The 16,392-nt window shown below is 42.5% G+C and overlaps 1 protein-coding gene across 3 annotated transcripts in view; it reads left to right on the forward strand.

Annotated features, from left to right (window-relative positions):
- Nucleotides 1-317: 317 nt before the first annotated feature.
- SNAP25 (synaptosome associated protein 25) overlaps nucleotides 318-16,392 on the forward strand; it is an 81,447-nt gene continuing 65,372 nt past the window's right edge. Inside the window, exon 1 of one of the 3 annotated variants that reach the window (XM_020892798.2) lies at nucleotides 318-473. The gene's annotated coding sequence lies outside the window, so the exon portion shown is untranslated. Of the gene's footprint in view, nucleotides 474-633; nucleotides 658-16,392 lie in introns of those variants that run through there. The other 2 variants (XM_020892795.2, XM_020892796.2) reach the window with 2 other exon arrangements.

The raw sequence follows: 16,392 nt of genomic DNA on the forward strand, positions 1-16,392 counted from the left end.
TCCATGTATATAACACATATACATACAGACACACACCTATACAAACAAAACAGTATCAGAAGACCAGTCGCGAGATAAATGAATTTGCCCGTTCCCGGGTGTTAAAGTGGAATCATAAGAATAGTCCCGTTCGGGTGTCTATAAAAGACTAAAATACGAAGCTTTGCAGTAAAGCGAGCTGGGAGCTGAGTCAAGCGCTCATACCTCGCGGCTCCTCCCCTCCCACCCCCGCCCGCGTCCTCCCCCCGCCCTCCCCGCAACACACTTCCTCCCCGCCCCTCCAGGAGATGGCTATTAAAAGCTGCTGACGTCAAAAGGGACGGCCATCTTTGATGAGGGCAGAGCTCACGTTGCATTGAAGACAAAACCTCGGGGAGGTCAGGCGCTGTCTTTCCTTCCCTCCCTGCTCCGCGGCTCCTCCACACTTGGAACCTGCAGGGGCCGGGCGAACACCACCCTCTGGAGAAGACAAGGTAAGGGGACCCCCTCCCCAGGTCGTGGTTCTGGCACTGGCTGGCTGCAAACCCAGAAGGGACCACAGCTGGGCAGAGCAAGTGAGCGTGGGCAAATGCAATAATTTGTGCACCCAGGGTGCGGTATTCCGTGTGCGCGCGTCCGGCTAGACTCCCGCCTAGGGCTTTATAAAGTATTTTCGAGGTGAGCTGCTTGGGGAAGGGGTGAATGGGGATAGTGCAGATGGAGCGATGGGGTGGAAGCGCAAGAATACGTACGGAATAACTTACTCTTTTGAAACAGTAGTGGGACCCTCTGTCTCTTCCATTTTGCGATGCAGTTTTCAGAGATGTTTAGGCTGCTGTTTGTTTTTTGTTTTTTTCTCCCCTTCTGTAGATCAAAACAAACAACCGTGTCGTTCTGACCTTATTATCAGGACTGCTGTCGTTAGGGTGCTATCATCCAGGGAAGAATTAGGGAGAAGGCAGGGTGTGGGCGCTGCGAGGCGAAGGAAAGGGGAGTTCCCGCCCCGGGCAAGCTGAGCTCCAGCCGCCACAGCAGCCTCCATGCCCCACAGACTTGATTTATGCCGCCTGCTCCACGTCAACAGCAGGCTGGCGGAAGGCGGGCGGGTCGTGCTGGGTGGGAGGGCTCTGCAGAAGACTGGCGGGGGCGGGGGCTCGGGCTGGCCTCCGGGACTGCGGCGGCCGGCGCTCAGCACCCTGGACAGCAACGCCAGGGGACTGCGTGGGCGCCCGCGACCTTTCAGCACCGCGGATAGCGGTCCGGCCCCAGCGCCGCATCCACCTGGGGCCGAGACGCCTGGCCAGGGCGAGAGGTTTCAGCGCTGCAGGCCAAACCGCTTCTCTCAGACTCCGGTCTCTCGGATGTCCCTAATAGAGCAGGCATAGTAGGTTAAAAGGAAAAAATGAATCCTGCCTACCGGACCCCTCTGCGGGCAATTACCAGTTCCCATCCTTAGCTCCTGTATAGCTTCAGAAAGTCTATTTGTGAAAATTTTCTGTGTTGCCCTCTCCCACTCCTTACCCCCGCCTTTTTAAGGTAGAAAACAAACACATTTTTTAAGATCTGTACTTATCTTCCAGTAGGAAGTCAGGGGTTTTATTTACGTATTTATTACACAGACTAGATCTGTCTACAGATCCTAGGTGATCATGGATAGGGTATATATGAAGATGCCAACACGATCTGTTTATAGGAGTGTTATATATCTTGACATGTATCTATTTGATAAAAAAAATATGGGGGTAGTTGAACTGAGCAGAATCAACTTCAATAGTGAATCCCTCTTCCTCTCCTTCATCTTTGTAATTAAGCATGAACATAAGCACATACCAATAAAAATACATCTCTAAGAAATATTATGGGTCTTGTAGGGTATAGACTTGACCTCTTTGGCCGTGGTTTCAGAATGAGAGGAAGTGTTTCCTATGGACATTGGTTATCTCAGGATAATTTCCTGATTTTGACAACATTAAGACTGGTTTTCCTCAGAAGAATCCAACTGCGTCCTTCAGTGTGATGCAGATGGAAGGACTGTGGTGTTAGACTGAAACTGGACTCTGACCTAAAGATCTACTGCGGTTTCCTTTACAGCACTGCGGGATTTTGCTGAGGCAGTGATAAGTACTTTAACTATTTTCTATTCTGACATTTTGAGCCTCTGAGTGAACAAAAATTGTTACAGGGATACTTCCAGCCATTTGGTATAGACAAAAATCAGTATAAAACAACCAGGAACAAAACTGTGCTCACTAAGTAGTTGTTAAATAAGAGTAACAGCATCATATGTAAGAATGTAGATACCATACATTAAATAAATGTTAGCATGATCCCTTGAAAAGCCTTAAAATAAGATCTTATATTGGAGCTAATTAGTCATTAAGTCCAATCATTTATATGCTAGAGGTGCTCAAATACCCTATCCACATAGAGAAAGTACTTTCATTCCTGGCTATTTATTTCCTACTGTTTTACATTTTTTTATGAATAACTCTGTGTTTCCATATAAGTATATATTCAACTGTTGTTGGATACAAATGTAAAATTATTATTTAAGTGTGTGTAACTGCATAGATGAATTTTATAACTCTGCAGTCTACAGATGAAATAAACAACTGTGTTTTAGTGGTGGGAGGAGGGGAGACAAGATGGCTAGGAATCTTTAAAAATGCTTTGACTTTATGCTGCATGTCCAGACAGCTCTCTGCGTTGTTGCGACAAATGAAAAAGCTCAACGCTTCCAGAATTACGTGCTTGGTCATTAGCAATTACTGCTGGGTTTGTTTGCTAGTGGAAGACTGGGACGGTGGGGGCAGAGGTAGAGGACTGCAGTGAAGCTGGCAAAGGGCACAGATCTGGGAGGAAGTGTTGATGTGCACAATTATGGAGCTAATGGCTTACTGAGAAGTTAAACAGAAACGTAATTGAAACATGAATTTTAACATTTACATTATAGATAAGCTTCAGGGGGAAAAAAATCAAGATATTTCCTGTCTTAAGTTTTAAATTAAAAAAATCCAGGGCAATACAGTGAGAAGAGGCAGAAGCAGATGGATGTAAAGACTTGCCAGGAAATATTAACACAGACCTTCTGATGGTACCTGCCTGTTTGCTTGCTGGAATTTTCTGCTTTACCACCTTGGCATTCAGAACATGAAGCAATTTGTAATCTTATTAACCTCTCCATGGTAAAGTCTCCCAAGAATTTACTATTTTATTTTCACTTTCTTAAACATGCATGACCACACATGCACAAACACAGCACAAACTGCCCCTGAATTAGATTATATACAGACACTTCTAAAGTCTTAAGTATTGACCATCAACCAGAAGACTGAGGTGTCTGCCAGTAGCACCTCTTCTTGTAGCAGGCAGCCTTCAGCAGATCATGTAGGTGTTGGCAATTAGGAGAAATGAGAGAGAAGTTGAGAAAGAAGACATGAAGGATTAAAACTAGATGAATCTGCTTTTTATATGATGCACTATGAATAAACTATTTTTCTCACATCATGGAACTAATTTACAGCTCTAAAAGGGAAGAAAATTGGTGTTTTCAGCCTCAGTGCTAGGTACATTTCTGCAATGTCATCCCTTGTCAGCAGAGACAAACCTGATTGAAAGATATTGATCAATCAGTGAGCACCAGATACATAAATGAACCCCACTGAAGATATGAAATCTCATGCTTATATGGTTTTTGATCTCAATAAGTTTAACATCTTGTACTCTTAATGAAAACAATAAACAACAAACATTTGTAAATACCAGAAAGAAAAAATAAAACAGCAGAAGGAAAATCATGAGGGAGTATATAATTATTTGCTAAGTCAATGTGACCAAAAGTAAGGAATGAAAATTCTTAGGACAATATTTCAGTGGACTAGAATGGTCTGAGAGAAGAAACAGAACCTGAGCTGGCTTTTGGAGGTTGGAGAAAGGTGGGGGGAAGTCTGCCAAGTAAAAGTTACAGCATAGGTAGAACTACAAGTTAAACAAGCTCAAGTTATGGTCAGCAAACCCTAAAAATGCCCATCTATTTGGGTGGAGTGGGAAGCTTGTAAAGGGGAATATGCTAGAACAGTGAGTTAGAGCCATCTGTGAAAGGCCTTGAATGCTACACTGAGGAGTTAATGCTTTATCCTTTGAAGATGATTTCTGAGCAGAAGCTGATGTACCAAGTAGCCATGTCTTTTTTTAGCACTTTGGAATTGCTGTTGACTGAATGGAATTAAATTTGCATTCTCTCAGAAATAGACAGTAGCAAAGTGTCATTGTAAAGGATGATAAATTTAAAAAATAATAGCCAGTCCTCATTTAGTCATCTGTTAAGATCGCCCTGCATGGAGGGAATGGAGACTCAGATATAGAGAATGGACTTGCAGGAGAAGGGGAGAGAGGGACAAACGGAGAGAGGAGCATCGACATATACACACTACCGTGTGTAAAATGGATAGCCGGGAAGTGGCTGTGTAACGCGGGGAGCCGCCTGGTGCTCTGTGATGGCCTAGAGCCGTGGGATGGGGGGAGGGGACGGAGGATCAAGAGGAAGGGGAAATATGTGGAATGATGGCTGATTTGCACTGTTGTACAGCAGAAACCAACATAATATTGTAAAGCAGTTTTCCTCCAATAAAAACATAAAGGAAACCAGATATCAAAAAATAAGAAATTTTAAGAAAGATCATCCTACAGTATAGGCATGGGCTTCTAAGTCCTATCCAGAAGTTAACTCTAAGTTTCAAATTTTAATTACTGACTGGAACAAATTATTCAAGATGAGTGTCTACCAAGATGGTTGAGAATCGGGTCAGAAATCTGGGGATGAGAGGTATCCAGAAGGTACACTTGAATAATAAACATGTGGAACAGTCTTATGGACTCTCAGTATTCTGTATTGTCAAATGCACTAACTGGATAGATGGGGAAAGAGGCCAGGTTTTCTATTCATGTTTCAGGCAGCATGACACATAGAGCCAGTTCCCAGTGGCTAAAACTGGAGAAAAAAGAAAGGAAGGAATAAAAGATGCTATGATAAAAGTTTGGAAAACTGAGGTAAGGTGGGCAGTATATCCTATTTCTTTCCCTGCCATCCTAGCTGAATTTTGCTGATTACTCTCACTCCAGGGCTGGCTTGAGGTCTGAGCTATAACCATTTTGTTTTTAATCTTGTTCTTGCTACTCTCACAGCAGAGCTTCACAATTCGAAATTCTGAAGGAACTGCTGAACCCAAAATAGTCCCTGGCTTCATGTGGAGGAATAAATGGCAGTTGCAGACATAGATCTTGTTGCTATTTCAATTCTCGCTCTGAAGTGTCAAGGGACTATCCTCATCTGTTCTTCACCAAAACACTGGCAGGAGAGACATCCTTAGGATAACATGTTGATTTCCAAGTTGACTCCCTGGGGCAAAATTGCAGATAGTGACGTTTGATGCTTTAGAAGGTCAGACTGATGGTTATTAAACTGAGTGCAGAGGGCCTTCCAAGTTATTAAGTAGAAGGGAGGAGACAGGACAGAGCTCTGGGGAAGCAGAACATGGTGAGTGGAGAGTTTTTTAAAAAGTAATCTTACAAGAGGAAAGACGCTTCAGAGAAATTTCCAGAGAATGCTGTCTGCACTTTGAACTCTTCAGAATTACTGTCATTGCTGTAATGATAATTGCTACTTGTTTCTACATAATTTTCTTCACAAGGAGCTCAAAGCACTTCGCCCAGTATAAAACTCCAAGCAGTTTCTAATGTCTAAATAAATGATGCAAACCATAGTCAGTTCATATATGATATTAAATAACATTTAGTAAGCCATAAATCTGAGACTAGAGATATCCAATGCTGTGATTAACCAGAATAGATCTGTGGGGGAGAAGAGTGAACCTCTAACTCCAAAAGCTTTTACCTGTGCTAGCTCACTGAATCCTCATAACAGTCCTGTAATCAGGGTGCCACTACTGTTTCCGTTTTACAGAAGAGGAAACTGAGGCAAAGAAAGGCTGAATAACTTGGCTAACATGACAGAGCAGAGCCAGGGTTTAAATGCAGTCCGTGTGATTTCAGTCTAAGCTATACACTCTGCGACCTCTTGCATCATCTACATTTTTCATGTTGGCCAAATAGGGCACAGAATACAGATGATTCTTTTGTTTGTTTGCAGGATCTTTCCCCTTTCAGTTTGATGGCAGAGCATGATGGCAAGGATGCTTGCTGATCAGGAGCCAGGAGACCTGGATTTAGCCCCAAAGCAATTGCTTTTTATTTTCTTTAAATGAATCATTCAACCACTGCTGAATGGTGGAACTGAGTTCCACTTGGAACTCAATTTCATCTACTGAATGACAGAATTGAATGAATGTTTTCCAATATCCTTACCATATTAATGAAGTTAATGAAATCAGTGGTGAGAAGTCTAGGTGGTGCGTCTGAGACGGTTTACCTGGTGGTCTCAGAGGCTGCTGCCTCATAGTGCTGCAGTAACTGACCTGACTGCCTCTCTCAGCGTAAGATTAATTATATCCACCACCCCTCTGCTCCTCAGTGTTTCTCTCTCTTTTTTTCCCCTCAATAGTTTCTTTGACAGCATCTTTCTGAGGACTTTCTGGTCAGACTTAAGAAATCCTGACTTTTTTCTCAAAGCCCTAATCCGAGTCATCACTGCTTTGGGGGATCTCCCCTCCTTCTCAATCAGATTTATTGCTGTCTGGCACAGACTGTTTTCTTCAACCTGCTAAACCTTTTATAACTCTTTTTTCAACCCAATTAACTGTTTTTAAAGTTTTCTTTCTTCCCTTTTGATCTTGTCTTCTGTCTGATTTAAAGCAATTTATTAGCTGTTATATCCTCATTCTTCTTTCTCTCCTACCTCTTAGAAAAGGGAATACAGAAGCTTTTTATAGAGTCTGTGAGATCATAAGTACTTAAAAAGCAACATTTTCATATGAACTGAATTACATGATTTAAGTAGCTAGCTCAAAAACTAATAAAATTTGGAGGATAGGGAGAAGGTGGTGAAATAACATTACAAAAAAGTTTCAAGGATGAGGGACTAGGAGAGAAGGAACCTTTAAAGGCTATGAGATGTCAAGTTCAGAGGTTACAGTTGGTGGTACAATATATGTTAATTAAATTCATAGTCACGTGTGGATTAAATTCACAAGTTCCAGAAAGCCTTGTTCCCCTTGTTGCTATAACCTCATTCTTACTGCAGACTTCAGCATCTTTCCTTCAAAGTAAAGCATGATATTACAAGAGGAGATGCTAACTGATTTTCTTACTACTGACTCACTGAGGTTAGTTTCAGCAGCAATTAACTAATGAGAAGAACAAATCTGTATCCCCAAAAAGAGATGGGGAAAAATCCTATTTAAGTGTTAGTGCTTCCTTTTAAATGCTTAACAACCATTCTGGAGGAACTCAAAGTGAATTAACAATGCTCAGACTGGATTGGTGCTGAATGACAGCTGCGCTAGGTTTATCAATTGCTTTCTGTGGTTTTGAAAAATAAATTTGATCCTCTTAGTTAGTTAAAGAAGCTGAAGTATAATCCCTGTGAAGGGAAAATTAAAACAACTTACTTATCTTTTATTCTATTGTTGGGTTTTTGTTACTGATTTTGTTTGGTTCCTGTTACCGAAAGGGGCTTCCCTGGAGGCTCAGATGGGAAAAACCTGCCTGCAATGTGGGAGACCCAGGTTTGATCCCTAGGTTGGGAAGATCCCCTGGAGAAGGGAATGGCCACCCACTCCAGTATTGTTGCCTGGAGAATTCCACGGACAGAGGAGTCTGGTGGGCTACAGTCCATGGGTTAGCAAGAGTCAGACACAACTGAGCAACTATTGTGTTATATTACCCAGAGATGGCTAATTCTCATATCTAAAATTGGGACTGCACTTTCTGTTCGCTCACCTCATTTTCCAAAATGGTCCATTTCATACTTAAAGAAAAGGTTGTTTTCCTTCTGGAATGGTTCTAGATTCAACAAAATGCCTATCTTGTCCCAGTTTCCCCATCATTTTCTATATCCAAATGACCCTAATTATAGATTTTTAACTTGGGAGATGATTTTTTATGCCTACAGGCTTGAGTGAGTGGTTTCTGTCCTTTACTGATAACAGGTAAGAAAACAAAGCCTCTTAGCTGCCCCCAGAGACCAGAGTTTCCCTGTGCTCCTGCCTCATCTCTATTCTAGAGAAATCTCTCAGTGCAGCCTAGAGAGTCCTGCAAGTTGAGCAGAATTCCCTTTCCATGGAGAATCTCAAACCAAATTGCTGGTCTCTTTTATTCATGTTCTGTACAGTTTCAAAGAGTAGTGACTGACAAATTGTGAAGCAGTATATTTCTTAAATTTTGCTGAGGTTGGTCTGACAGTTAGTTAGAGGCAAATCACACTGCAGCATAAACAGAAAGTAGAGGGAAATAAATGCCAGGAAGTCTGCTAGGAAGAACACTGGCAAAAGATTTCAATATGCAATAGTTCTATCGAGTGAATTTTTTCATTTTCAAAGGAAAGTAAGTCCATTATAACTTCATTATAATACTAGAAAGCAAGATAGTGTTCCTGATTTATGCTTGAGAAGTTGCTGAATATATGAACTTTTTCCAATTTCAGAGTGACTATCCCTGTATTCCTCAAACATAAATCAGTTGTCATTATAGCACTCTTCACTAATTAATTCAACAAATATTATTGAACATCTGTCATGTCCCAGGAAAACAGTACTGGTTAGTGAAGATAGAGCAGTGAATAAAACATATATGATTCTGCCTTCAGTGTATTTTTGCTGGGCATCCCTTCTTGATGTATTTTTCTTTTAGAAGACACATTTCACATAGACTCCCTTTTAGACTCAAGGACATTAACCCAACTTAGAAAAGCATTTGGCTCTGTCCAAAACATGCACCTGATTGAAAGTTTCTACGTAGTGATCACTGTCCGTGGAAAGGTTGCCATCATAAGCAGAATGTAAATTAAGAACCATCCTCAGCCATTGAGGAACTTAGTAAATATCTAAGATATGCCTGTGTGCAAATGTGTCTCTATTTGTGTGGCAACAAATTAAGATATCACTAAATTTCCTTTATATACCTGTTATATTACAGTACCCCAGTCTCTCCCTATATAGACCATTTCCCACCACTCATGGGGAGAATAGGTCAGGCTTCAAAGAAACATAGTATTTCCTAGGCCAGAAAACCTAATCCCAACTATAAAATTCATGGCACAATGCCAGAAAAGAGTGACTGAGAAAAACAACATCTTTAAGGTGACAGGACCTCGCAAGCCAATCCATTCCCCTCCTGTGAAAACCCCCTGTCATTAAACAAGTTTCAGAGATTCAGGAACAAACAGAAGAATGTAATGATCTCCCAGCTCTTGCTTTTCAGAATCTACCTCTCCTTACCAATAAGCAATGCTCCCATCTTCCTTATAAGATTTATCACATTGCTTTGTAATTCTGTGCTTGTGCATTTCTCTACCTTAACGGACTATAAAGGTCTTTGAGAGCAAGGGCAGTGTCTTAACCATCTTTGAATCCTCAGCACTTGTAACAGTTCCTGCCACACACCAGGTACACAGGAAAAGAATGAGTGAATGAGGATGCCAGCTACCGCTTTGTAGAGAGCACTACCACTGTAAGTAATTCTTCTTTTATTGATCAGATATTATGATCAGAACAACTTGGAAATGCAGATTCCCCCTAAATGTTGGAATAAAATTATGTCCTAGAGAATTACGTTTGTTCATCCCAACTAGCTGCCAAAGTTTGGCAAATAATTAATTTTTCTGAACTGCTGTTTTATCACCTGTGAGTTAAGGGTTAAAATGCTAATGAAGAGTCAGAAGAGTCTCAAGAAAAACATTACTGAAAGCAGGTTTATATTCGGATATGAAGAACCACTGAAGAATGTGAAGAATATTGCCTATGAGTGATTCAGGCCAATTTCACATATATAGCCAAGCTGTTTAACATATATGAGTTGTTAAAATTCTTTACTTTTCATTAGGATAGAAAGGATATTTTTGCTGTCTCTCTCTGCATGTTTACTGAGACATATAGTCAGTGGAGACAGATTGGTGGCTTCAGCCCACTCTTGCCTTTGAGGCCACGTATTTGTCGCTGCTGTGATGGAGTGGTGGCCTTGTGTATATGAACTGTCTATGTTGAGTTAACTTCCAAGAAAATGTCCTCCAAACAATCATTTCTAACTTGTCCTTTCAAATATCCAGTGTCCTCTTGCCTAGGAGAGAAAAATAAACTGGGGCATGATGTGGTAAATTAGTCCCATTTATCATTAAGAAAGGGCTTCCCTGGTGTCTCAGTGGCAAATAATCTACCTGCCAGTGCAGGACTCAGGTTTGATCCCTAAGTGGGGAAGATCCCCTGGAGAAGGAAATGGCAACACACTCCAGTATTCTTGCCTGGAGAATCCCATGGACGGAGAAACCTGTCAGGCTATTGTCCATGGGGTTGCAAGACAGTGGACACGACTTAGCAACTAAGCAGCAACAATCATTAAGAAAAAGCCATTACCAACCAAGCACTGAGTTTTGCATCCCCCTACCCTGCCCAGGCTTCCCTGGTGGCTGAGGTTAAAGTGTCTGCCTCCAGTGCAGGAGAGCCGGGTTCGATCCCTGGGCTGGGAAGATCCGCTGGAGAAGGAAATGGTAACCCACTCCAGTATTCTTGCCTGGAGGATCCCATGGATGGAGGAGCCTGGTAGGCTACAGTCCATAGGGTCGCAAAGAGTCGGACACGACTGAGCGACTTCACTTTCTTCTTTCTTACCCCTCCCCTGCCAGTCCTTCTCTTGAAACAAGTCTAAAACCACTAGTCAGTTACTCTGTGCCCTACTTTCTCCAGCTGAGAGTGAAGGTACCACTTACTGACCACAAGAAAAAAGTAACTAACTTGTTGAATGCCCACAGTACACTGTACTAGGCCTTGGCATACGTTATCTCATTTCATTTCCATGGCAACCTTAAAAGCCTTTGGAATTTTTGTCTCTCTGATTGCAAAGCCCATGTTTTTCCCTACCACCTCATGAATTGTCTCATGAGTCACACACAATACATTGAGATCTTGTTTTAGAAAATGTGCTCTGATGTACAGAACATGAGGCAGCAAAACCCAAAGAATTCTGTCCTCTGGACAAAAAAGTTCAGGTGAGATATGGTGATGCGCAGTAACTGGAGAAACTCAATAAGCTCTGAATCAAGTGTCAGAGGGCTGCATACCTAGCCCATCTCTGCCACTTCAGTTATATCACCCTGACCAACTTACCCAGCTTGGACAGAGCCTCAGTTTCCAAATCTGTATGAAGAAAGCAGTGGCTGCCATGCATGCATCTTGTGATGCTATGTGACGCTGAGCTTGTGAAGTATTGTTCCCTCCCCCAGGAAAAGAAGGAACTGCCGTCTTCATGTTCCACTCTCCACCATTTTCGGCGCCAGATGTGCAGTGTTCTTTACTGCAGGCCACATAAAGGCCGTGTGCTTCTGTTCCTCTTTGTAGTGTTGGTGTTGCTTACGGAAACAACAGGTCACACCACCGCATTATTCTTTTAGCTTCAGCAACTTGCACGGTAAAATGGGAAAACGTGCCAACAGTCTTTGGTTTTCCTATTTGTGGAAGGAATTTTCAAATGCTTTTTAATAGCACCTCCGCTTTGGGAATGACTTTGTGAGTCTCAGGATAGCTTTTGAAAAAGAAGAAACTTGGGCTATGCTTTATCAAAGCACTGGTCCCCTCTTGCTTAAGGCCTTGGGTGTTAAGACCCTTGAGGAGCTAGAAAGAGATGATATGTAAGATTCTCTGCTCTGCTTTAGCTTAAGAAAAAAAATTTGCTCTAAGTTAGTGAACTGTTGCTGAAGCTACGTCTGTTGGCTTCATTTTGTATTGAGTGTTAATGTTTTTTGTTGGGGACCATTGGGCTCCTTATTAAATATTGTATGTGAGCATGTGTGTTTTTGTATGTGCACATAATATATAGGCAGAGAGGTTCAAATACAGACTGTCTCGCAGCCAGCTCCAGATACAAGATTCCTACATGTGTCACCTCATCAAAACCTTTTTTACCTTTATTCATGAAAACCAATAAATATAAAATCAAATATATAATAAAACAAGTCATGTGAACTGCAAAATGTATGCTCCAGCCTACATTCACAGAATGATTTCCCTCCAAAGTTGGAAAATGCTCCCAAAGCAATTCTCTATGCAGCTGCGACCTTACATTTTGGGGGAATTCTTGCAAATTGAAACCCATGAAAGGGAGAAGGGCTTCAGAGATAAGTGTAGTCAGGCACAGCAAGAGTACCTTGGGTCCTGCCTTCCCCCTCATCCCTCCCAAGATGCAGAACGTGCCTCAGAAGATTTGGAACTTGGAGGAGCACAAAATGTAACCTCTCTATGGATAAGAAAATGAAAAGTCAAATGGAGGACTGGGCTGTACTTGCTCACTGCCTGTTTCCCATCTTACAAAGCATGTAAGTTGGGTGTTGGAAGAGCACATAAAGGAAGACGTGGAGGGAATGTGGTGGAAACTATCTTCCCGAAGAGTGAAGGTTCCCATTTTAAGGGACAAGGGAGGAATGAACGAGTCTGAGAGGCAGAGAATGCATCCTCCTTTCGCACAGCTAATAAGAGAGGAAACGAGTTTTCAGATCCTGAGCGCAATACTGCTGACCCTCCACAGTCAATGGCTCTTTACTCTGGGACATTGGCTCTCAAACTGTCATCTCTGTACCAGCAACATCAGCGTCCCCCGAGTTTGTTAGAAATGCAGTTCTCAGGCCCCATCCCATCCCACTAAGTCTGAAACTTTAGGGATGGGGCAAGAGTCTTCTTGTTTCATCACCTTCAAAGTGATTCTGATACATGCTGCAGTTTGAGAACCAATAGGCTTTAGTAGGTCCTTCAAGTTTTCACACTGATCTTGAACTGGGTCGAATGAGGATGAGGCATTTCCCCTGTTCTCTGCCACACAAAAGCTGTGACTAGGTATTTAGAGAGAGAAGTCCTGTCCTGGGCCCCTGGTTAGAAGTCTCCACTCACTCTTCTGACCTAGGTAGTAATATATGGATGCTATTGCCCATCAGAATGAGTTTGAAGGATGAGGAAGACCAGTGTCCACCAAATGAAGACAGGGGTTGTTGGGGTGGGGGGGGGGGGGAACATAGGGCTCTTTTGTTATCTTTTTCCCCCTGCAACAATCTCTGGCTCTCAGATTCTCCCTCCCTAAACTTAGAAAAATTTAACATCTTGCCAAATGACAGAGTAACCCCTTCTTTCTCTTTCCTACTAGCCCCTGGAACTAGTAGTTCCAGCCTGCAGCCTCTGAAGGATACCAGAGAGAAAACTACCCACTGTGCAAAGCATAAAGCACTCCTCCATGCCTTTGCTTTAGGTGCCTCAATAAACTGCCAAAGGTGCAAGAAGGGGACCCGACCTTTCCCACTCATCCTGCAATGTTTTGTTTTCTGCTCTGGATCAGAGCACCAACTGTCCTTAGGAAAAAGGTCCTGATGGCTCACATCAGGATCTGTGTGATTTCTGTCCTCAGCTCACATAGAACCATAGGTTTGAGCTAGGGCAGAACGTACAAATGGCATTTTAAAAAATGACAAATGACCAGGCTCAGAGCTAAATTATTTACCAAGCCACAGGGTGAGCATTACGCAGGACCCCTGACAGTTCAGTGCTCCTCTCCTGCCCTGTTCTTCCTTGCCACTCCTGCCTCAGCTCTTCCAAATTTCCTCTCCACTCAGGAGACGTCTCAATCTGCTGTTCCCCTCAGAGGTCGCAGGCTTCAAATGCTGACCCAACATTTATAAAAGCATTTGAGGAACACTTGGATTCTGAGCTGCCAGGTAGAGCATCCTAAAATGATTGGCTATATTGTTTGTATCTATTTGGGTTTTGCACATGACAGAAAAGCCCAAATATAAGTTATTTAGGCAAAAATGGAGATGAATGGTTGCTCAAAGAATCTGAGTAAATGTTGAACAGTCAAACCATGAGAAGGACAGAGAGGTTGCTGGAATTCTGGAACAACGCAAACCTAGTGTTTAAGAACCTCCAAGGTTCCCCTGCTGCCTCTTGTCTGTGCTTCCTTCTGTACACTGACTGCACTTTCTCTCCATAAAAAGTCAGGTCCTCCCTCCGTATAGCAGAAACATGGATGCCTAGTGTGTGCTCCCTGCACATCCACTATTGAAAACAGACTGCCTTTTATTGTCTATACCCCTTGTTAAAAGATCTCAGGACAACTCTGGCTGGTGCAGCTTGGGCCAGGTGCCCAGCTTATATCAATTGATTGTGGGTGTGAGCATCATGCAAGATTATGTTTTATGTGCTGGAACCACACAATTCATTTGAGGGGAGAACCGGGTTCACTGTTGGTATGATAAGCCACAGTGTGTCCTATAATTTTTATCAGACTTAATTTTTATCAGGTCACTTACCAAACCTGGAGAATCCCAGGGACAGAGAAGCCTAGCAAGCTACAGTCCATGGGGTCGCAAGAGTTGGACACAACTTAGCGGCTAAACCAAACCAAACCAAGACCAATATTTAAAGACTTTTTTTTTTTTTTTACAAATTGCTTCCCGTGATATGACCTAATTTTTTAACTTCATGAGTACTCTAGAAAGGAAAGTGGTTTATTTAAAAAGTAACCATTTTGTAGCTATGCAAACTGAGGCATCAGAAATTTGACCACCCTGGGAAACATCAGCTACCTACTTAAAGTAGATGACAGTGCCAGCTCAAGGAAAACAACTGATCAGATGGCTGGTTTTGCTTTTAATCCGTGGTTAACAAGCTAACGACCCCTAGGCTTAATACTGTCCACAGACCTGCTTTATTGGGCCAATGCTGAGTTTGCAAACACTTTAAATCTGAGTGCCTTAACACAGAGTATTTCTGTTTGAATTTGCCACAGAGCCTAGCACTAAATGTCTTTATAAACCTGCTTCAGTTTCACACATCTATTATCTTCCCCGCCTGTAAGGGCGTTTGACTTTGTTTCTACTACCTAAAAGCTGTGGTTTTCTTGGTGGTTCTATGATCCTGTCGGAATCAGATACAGCTAGAAATTTCCTGGGTTATCTTTTCCTAGTCTTCATAAGTGATGTCAGTATTTGGAGACTAGATTGGTTGTATTAAATAGTCCAACCGAGTTTTTTTGTTTTTGATTTTTAATCTGGATAGAGTTAGCTTTTTTTTTTTTCCCCACTGACCCTCCTGGCAATCTAAGGAAGTCTTTGGATCCCTTTGCAGGGTGACGTGTTTTCATGCATAAAATGAAATACTTAGGATTTCATAGGAAATCAACTAAAGTATAGCTATCAAAATATTTAAATTGTGGGATAGCAATATATAATCTTTCAAGTATTTAAGTATTAAGTAACAATGTTCGGTCCAAAAACTACCATAATTTCAAAGTGGTACTGAGAATATAATATTCTGAGATAATTTCAACAGCTTTAAAGTAATATGAAAATGTCCTAAGATTTCTTCTGGTGGCTCATCAGGGTTTGATGGGGTGGGAGGAGGCTGATGGAGGGAGCAAGGGGGGTCTACATGCCATCGAGGCACCCATGACAGCCGGGAGACCCTGAAGCAGTTAGTCTTTGTTATGAAACAATTTACCTTAAAACTTAGTAGTTTGAAACAGCAACCATTTCTGATCGCTTATGGGTCTGTGGGTGACCTGAGTGGTTTCTTATTCAGCTAGTAGATTGGCTGGAGTCCTGTTGGCCCATGATGTCTTCACCTCTGTGAATGGTGTTGGGTCCTGGCTCTTGACTGGGGCAATAGGAGTGACTGGACCACCTATCATCCAAAACCAGCATGAGAGGGCAGGCCGCCATGTTTCACATTTCTCAAGTTCATTGAGGCCACACTCACTGTCATCCCATTGGCCAAAGTAAGTCACGTGGCCAAACACAGTGAGTGGGGGAGGGCCCACCCAAGATTGTAGATACAAAAGGGGAATTATTTCAGCCATTTTTATAAAATTATCAACCACAGCCCCCACCAATCTTGGGAGCCTAAGTCACAGAAACCCCTCCATCGCCACAGGCTGGGCTCTAGGCTCTGCCTGTCCATCTAGGGGCTTCTACTCATTTCTACAAAGCAGGGAACTTGAGAATGCGTGATTATGACCCTGCCACCCTGTAGGCCTCAGTCCCTTCCTCTGCCAGAGTCCTTGGCCTAAGCTTGGATATCCTTGGGTCAAGAAGGTACTTGTAACCTTTTACTGCATCTCTCCAAGGTGGCCAAGAAGTCACAGACCCAGATGTCTAGTCAATTCAGAAGGCAAAGGGAAAATTTTCTGCTCTGAACATTGAGGATGAGTAAGCATTTCTGTGGCCCAACTGGAGAAAAACATCAGTTTCTTACTGTTTTGTGATGATGT

The sequence above is a fragment of the Odocoileus virginianus genome, chromosome 9 (assembly GCF_023699985.2).
Source record: "Odocoileus virginianus isolate 20LAN1187 ecotype Illinois chromosome 9, Ovbor_1.2, whole genome shotgun sequence".
Taxonomy (NCBI): Eukaryota; Metazoa; Chordata; class Mammalia; order Artiodactyla; family Cervidae; genus Odocoileus; species Odocoileus virginianus.